General features: G+C 40.6%; 1 pseudogene; it reads left to right on the forward strand.

Annotated features, from left to right (window-relative positions):
• The first annotated feature begins 3,384 nt into the window (after nt 1–3,384).
• LOC113619012 (40S ribosomal protein S2 pseudogene) lies at nt 3,385–4,272 on the forward strand (annotated as a pseudogene).
• Nucleotides 4,273–7,208: the final 2,936 nt, after the last annotated feature.

The raw sequence follows: 7,208 nt of genomic DNA on the forward strand, positions 1-7,208 counted from the left end.
ATGTTAGGCCGGAATGTTCTAACTGGAAAAGCCTTTTAATTTGAAGGGGAAAAGCAAGTGAAATTTATTAAATAGAGTGTTAATAAAAAGGTGTATGGTAGTAATTTTTCTCTTCTCTTTCCCCACAGGCCTCCTAACGCATTCCCCTGACACTCCTCTCCTAAGCATGTTTGTCTGCTGGTTTCTGAGGTAAGAAAACATGTTTTTTTTTTTTTTTCTCAGCTGTAATCCAGGCAAAGGTTTCTAAGTTTGTGAATTAATCCACTGTCTCCTGCTTACAGCTAGCTAAGAAGGATACAGTATCATATTATATATTTACCAAAATACACACTTCAATACGTGAGCCAGAATTAATTTACATTTTGGGTAGAAAAATCCATTTTGCCTCAATCATTTCATGTAAGCACCTGAGAAATTGTTTTTCTGAAAGCTGCTGGGCAACTTCCAGAGTGATCTATGGAACTATAAACGTTAATCTATTTGTAATTGACAAGCAAATAGGTCTCAGGCATGTTCTTAGGGTTTCAAGCTACTCTGACTAGTCCTCATGGCAGAAAAGGAAAAAAAGTACTTTTCTGAAGGTAACTTTCATTTTCTTCCCACATTCGACATACGTGAAGGAATTTAGGGGAAATTTTGCATTTAATGAAACCCATTTATAAGTTTTTCTTAGGAAAATAGTATACCGGTTGCAGCAATCATGGGGACAGGAAGTGCTCAATCTTTGTTCAAGTCTTTGGTTGTGAGTATTAGAAGTGAGAGCTGCTGAGGTCTGTGGTATAGGAGGCGTGGGCTGAAGAATCTTGTTCAAAGGGAGACTTACACATTTCAGCGTAAGTCTAAGACCACAAGTAGATACGACCTTTCAGGGAAAAAAATGCCGAAGAGGTGGATTGCTTCCCCTGCCAGGAGAGAGAATTTTTGTACAGCTCTCAGGAGAGCAATCCTGGTCCAGCAGGGGTTTGATTGATTTGCAACTGGATAGGTACTCACTTGAAGAAAGTGTTCCAGAGATATTTGGAAGTTATGGTTTCTCTATTGGACTGCCTTGAAAACTTGAGTCCCCACAGGTGCTGTGTGATCTGTAAAAAAATGTAGTGGCTCATGAGCTTTCGGTGGTGGGTGATGAAGGGTGATGGTGATATGCTGAAAGAAATCAAAATTCTTTGTTTTGGTCAGGAATGGTAGCTTGGTTTGATGTATACTAGCTAATATTTACTGAGGGCTCAGGCTGTACCAAGCAGTATCTAAGAACTTAAATGTATTTACTTATGAGGGAGGTACTTTTACTAACCATGTTTGATAGATAAGGAAATTGAGGCAAAGAGAGGTTAAGTAACTTGCCTATAGTTACATAGCTAATTAGTGATAGAGTAAGATTTATATCTAGCTACTTTAACTCCAGAGCACATGCTCTTTACTGTTTTGCTACACGGCCTCCAAGGGCATAACCATAACCAGGAGGAGGCATTATAGGCTTACGTCATTCAGGTTACTTTGAAGCGAGACTGTGTCCCAGCAAAGAAGTTAAGTGAGGAATTGGATTATCTTCTGGTGAATTCAGTCAATCCTATTTGTCAACCCATCTATTTTGAAACAGTCAAGTTGTTGATGATGGTGTCTAAGTCCTCAATTACTGTTTGTTTGGGTTTTTTTCACCTGGTTTTCTAAATTCTCCACTTCATTGTATTGATTGAGTTTGTACCAGCCAAAGAGAACCAAAGTGCAGTGATGCAAATGAAGTAGGCTGGATCTAACCTTGAGCGTATTCCTCTTTGCCAACGTGGAATTTGGAGTCACGTGTGTAACTTTAATTGGGAAAAAGTTGGAGTCAACATGACCCTCAGAGATCATCTGGAGATGAGGAACCTGAGGATCACTGAGGGTCAGAGACTTGCACAGGATCACACACAGTGGTTCACAGAGGGGCTTCAAGGGAACCTAGGACGCTCGCTTTCTAGAACAGAGCTCTTTCCACAGTGGTGCCCTGTGGCCTGAAGAAGCTGAAAAGTAAGAGTGAAGAGTAACAGCTCTGGTGACAAGGCATTTGCTGACAAAGAGGCAGAATGCAATAGTGAAACTGTCCTATTAGAAGTCTCCTGGGCCATTCATCCAGAGAGAGCCCTCGGGGAGGAATACGTTTGCCTCACATTTTCTCTTTGGTACAATAGATGCCTGACAATGAGGTGGCTGGGGCTGGTTAGGATGGTGATAATGACAAGTTGGCAACCAAAATAAGAATAACCCAGATTTATAACTTGAAACCTGACCCAAACCACAGTGTAAAACAAGGGACTCTCAAATGCCAAGGACCTCAAGGGAGTTGATATCTCGGGAAATTAGGCCAATCTCCTCTTCATATGTCTAAGTCTTTTGAAGAGATCATGATACTGTAATCCTACCTTTGACAGTTGTGGAATAGTTCAATTGTGATTGATTTAAAGTCACAGGAAAAGTATCCTATCTCTAAAAATTAATTTAAAACGTCACAGCCCAAAAGACTAAACGTTAGTATCTCATGTTTCTAGGCGCATAAATATTTACCGACCAAATAAGCGTTTGCTCTAGCCAGTACATTACATCCCTGGCTAATCCTTATCTATTTTTATGTGAAATAAAAATTTTTAATTATGATCAAAACACTTTTTTTAAGTTACTTAACGAACATTTAATTAAATAACTGCTGGTTAGTATCATTTGCATAATAGTTTTTGGACTGCTTTGTACAATTTCTTTAAAGTCTTGACTAGGTTTTTGTTAATAGTGAGAACATAACTGATGCCTTAAGGTTTACATGCCTCTAATATTCTGTACAGTTAAGTTTCTGCTTTTCTATTCAGCTCACCTTGTTAGGTGGGGATAAACTATCTTGTACCAACTTAACGGGAATATTGCAGAACCAGTGAGGAAATGCCCCAAGTGCTTTGATAATCTTACTTGTGTGTGCCTGGAGATATTCATTAAAATGTCTTTCGTGAGCGGCACGTAAGTGGGTTTTTAGTCTTTGAAATAAGTTGATTTTCAACTTGATCATGTAGTTAAATTCAGCTTCATTTTGAAATGTAAGTATTTTAGAGTAGAAAAAATGGGAAATTTCCCCCACTAAAAGAAACTATGACTCCTTGGAGAAATGCTTGATTCTGGGTCTGGGTCAGGAAAAGCTCAGGTGAGCTTGGGACTTCCTGTTCTGCCCAAAGGAGAGGAAGCTCCCAAAGACGTCTGAGGACACGCCACAGGGACACAGCAGCCGTTCTAAAGGGTGCCCACTGCCTAAAGACGCGATGCGTTGAGCAGCCAAAAAAGAATAATGACTACAGTTGTTGAAACATGTGGAAAATATAAAAAATCCATGAGTTCATTGCTTTTTTTCCGTAAAAGCACCAAATGGCAGATGCCGCCGGTGCTACGGGAGGCCCCGGGGGCCCTGGAATGGGAGGCCGCAATGGCTTCCGCGCAGGCTTCTGCAGCGGGGGCCGGGGCCGGGGCCGGGGTCGGGGTCGCGGTCGGGTCCGGGGCCGAGGCTGCGGAGCTCGCGGAGGCAAGGCCGGGGACAAGGAGTGGCTCCCCGTCACCAAGCTGGGCCGCCTGGTCAGGGACGTGAAGATCAAGTCCCTGGAGGAGATCTCTCTCTTTTCTTTGCCCATCAAGGAATCTGAGATCACTGACTTTTTCTTGGGGTCATCCCTCATGGAGGAGGTTTTGAAGATCATGCCTGTGCAAAAGCAGAGCCGTGCTGGCCAGCGGACCAGGTTCAAGGCATTTGTCGCCATCGGGGATTAGAATGGACGTGTTGGTTTGGGTGTGACGTGCTCTAAGGAGGTAGCCATTGCTATCAGTGGGGCCATCATTCTGGCCAAGCTCTCCATCGTCCCCGTGCGACGAGGCTACTGGGGGAACAAGATTGGCAAGCCCCGTACCGTCCCCTGCAAGGTGACTGGCCGCTGAGGCTCTGTGCTGGTGCGCCTCATCCCTGCCCCCAGGGGCACTGGCATCGTCTCAGCCCCTGTGCCCAAGAAGCCACTGATGGTGGCTGGAATTGACGACTGCTACACCTCTGCCAGGGGCTGCACTGCCACGCTGGGCAACTTGGCCAAGGCCACTTTTGATGCCATTTCCAAGACCTACAGTTATCTCACTCCTGATCTCTGGAAAGAGACGGTGTTCACCAAGTCTCCATATCAGGAATTCACTGACCATCTTGTAAAGACCCACACCAGAGTTTCCCTGCAGAGGACTCAGGCTCCAGCTGTAGCCACCACATAGTTTTATATAGGAAAAATAAAGTGAATGAAGCTAGTTTAAAAAAAAAAAATCCATGAGTTCATAAAGAACGAAAAAAAGAAGAGAGCCAAAGGAAACAAGAACCTCAAAACTCATCTGTCACCTTTGGAAGTCACTGCTGTTCCAGGCTGATACTCTGATAATCATCATTTAAGGAAAGAATTAAGAATTTATCCTACCTTACCTGTATAGTTTCCTACATAAATTGTATTTTAGAGTGCCCAAATTGCCTGCATTGATGAAGAGTGATTATTTTTTCTTTTCCATTATAGTTTATTCCAAGTTATTGAATATAGTTCCCTGTGCTATACAGTAGGGCCTTGTTGTTGATCTGTTTTAGATATAGTAATTTGTATCTGCTAATCCCAAACTCCTAATTTATCCTCCTCCCCCCTCAACCACTTTCCCCTTTGGTAACCATAAGTTTGTTTTCTATGTCTGTGAGTCTGTTTCCATTTTGGAAATAAGTTCATTTACATCAGTTTTAAGATTCCACATGTAAGTGATATCATGATATTTGTCTTTTTCTGCCTGACTTCCTTCATATAGTATGATAATCTCTAGGTCCATCCATGTTGCTGCAAATGGCATTATTTCATTCTTTTTTATGGCTGAGTAATATTCCGTTTTATCTATATCTGTATCTGTATACCACATCTTCTTCATCCATTCATCTACTGATGGATATTTAAACTGTTTCCATGTCTTGACTATTGTAAATAGTGCTGCTGTAAACATTGGGGTGTATGCATCTTTTCAAATTAGCATTTTCTTTGGATACATGCCCAGGAGTGGGATTGCAGGATCATATGGCAACTCCATTTTTAGTTTTTTAAGGAGCCTCCGTACTGTTTTCCATAGTGGCTGCACCAATCTACGTTCCCACCAACAGTGTAGGAGGGTTCCCTTTTCTCCACATCCTCTCCAGCATTTGTTATTTGTAGATTTTTTTTTAACATCTTTATTGGAGTATAATTGCTTTACAACGTTGTGTTAATTCCTGCTTGTAGATCCCTTAATGATGGCCATTCTGACCGGTGTGAGTTGGTACCTCATTGTAGTTTTGATTTGCATTTCTCTAATAATTAGCAATGTTGAGCATCTTTTCATGTGCCCATTGGCCATCTGGATGTTTTCTTTGGAGAAATATCTATGCAGGTCTTCTACCCATTTTTCGACTGGACTGTTTAATTTTTTGTTATTGAGTTGTATGAGCTGTTTGTATATTTTGGAAATTAAGCTCTTGTCAGTTGCATCATTTGCAAATATTTTCTCCCATTCTGCAGGTTGTCTTTTCATTTTGTTTATGATTTCCTTTGCTGTGCAAAAGCTTATAAGTTTGATTAGGCCCAATTTGTTTATTTTTGCTTTAATTTCTATTGCCTTTGGAGATTGACCTAAGAAAACATTGGTATGATTTATGTCAGAGAATGTTTTGCCTATGTTCTCTTCGAGGAGTTTTATGGTGTCATGTCTATATTTAAGTCTTTAAGACATTTTGTGTTTATCTTTGTGTAGAGTGTGAGGGTGTGTTCTAACTCCATTGATTTACATGTGGCTGTCCAGCTTTCCCGACACCACTTGCTGAAGAGACTGTCTTTTCTCCATTGTATGTTCTTGCCTCCTGTGTCCAAGATTAATTGACTGTAGGTGTGTGGGTTTATTTCTGGGCTCTTATTCTGTTCCATTGGTCCATATGTCTGTTTTTGTGCCAATACACAAATGTGTCTTTATTACTGTAGCTTTGTGGTATTGTCTGAAGTCTGGAAGGGTTATGCCTCTAGCTTTGTTCTTTTTCCTAAGGATTGCTTTGACAATTCTGGGTCTTTTGTGGTTTCATATACATTTTAGGATTATTTGCTCTATTTCTGTGAAAAATGTCATGGGTAATTTAATAGGGATCACATTAAATCTGTAGGTTGCTTTGGGTAATATGGCCATTTTAACAATATTAATTCTTCCAATCCAAGAGCATGGGATATCTTTCCATTTCTTTGAATCATCTCCAATTTCCTTTATCAATGTTTAATAGTTGTCAGCATGTAAGTCTTTCACCTCCTTGGTCAGATTTATTCCTATGTATTCTGTTTTTTTTTTTGGGGGGGAGGATGTGATTTTAAAACGGATTGTTTTTATGCATGTGCAGGACTGCAAGGACTCCACCCCCTCCCTGCAGACCAGAATCCTATAAAGAAGCCCCACCCATGGCCTGTCAGGAAGAGCGCGTCCTCGAGAGCTCAAGCTTGCACTTCTCCATTCTTTGATCGAAAAATAAAGCTTTCCTTTGCTTCTGCACTGAAAAAAAAAAAAAAGGATTGTTTTTACTTTCCCCTTCTGATGTTTCATTGTTAGCATAAAGAAGTGCAACAGATTTCTGTATGTTAATCCTGTATCCTGCTACCTTGCTGAAGTCATTTATCAGTTCTAGTAGCTCTTGTGTGTAGTCTTTAGGCTTTTCTGTATAGTGTCATGTCATCTGCATATAGTGACAATTTTACCTCTTCCCTTCCGATTTGTTTTTATTTATTTTTTATTGAAGTATAGTTGATTTACAACGTTATGTTAATTTCTGCTGTAGAACAAAGTGACTCAGTAATACACATATACACATTCTTTTTTATGTTCTTTTCCATTATGGTTTATCCCAGGATATTGAATATAGTTCCCTGTGCTATACAGTAGGACCTTGTTGTTTATCCATTCAATATGTAATAGTTTGCATCTACTAACCCCAAATTCCCAGTCCATTCCTCTCTAAACCCCACTCCTCCTTGGCAATCACAATCCTGTTCTCTATGTCTGTGAGTCTGATTCTGTTTCATAGGTAAGTTCATTTGTGTCATATTTTAGATTCCACATGTAAATGATATCATATGGCATTTGTCTTTCTGACTTATTTCACTTGGTATGATCATCTCTAGGTCCAT

The sequence above is a fragment of the Aethalodelphis obliquidens genome, unplaced genomic scaffold (assembly GCF_003676395.1).
Source record: "Aethalodelphis obliquidens isolate GAN/ISIS:26980383/991018 unplaced genomic scaffold, ASM367639v1 scaffold6, whole genome shotgun sequence".
NCBI classification, from domain to species: Eukaryota; Metazoa; Chordata; class Mammalia; order Artiodactyla; family Delphinidae; genus Aethalodelphis; species Aethalodelphis obliquidens.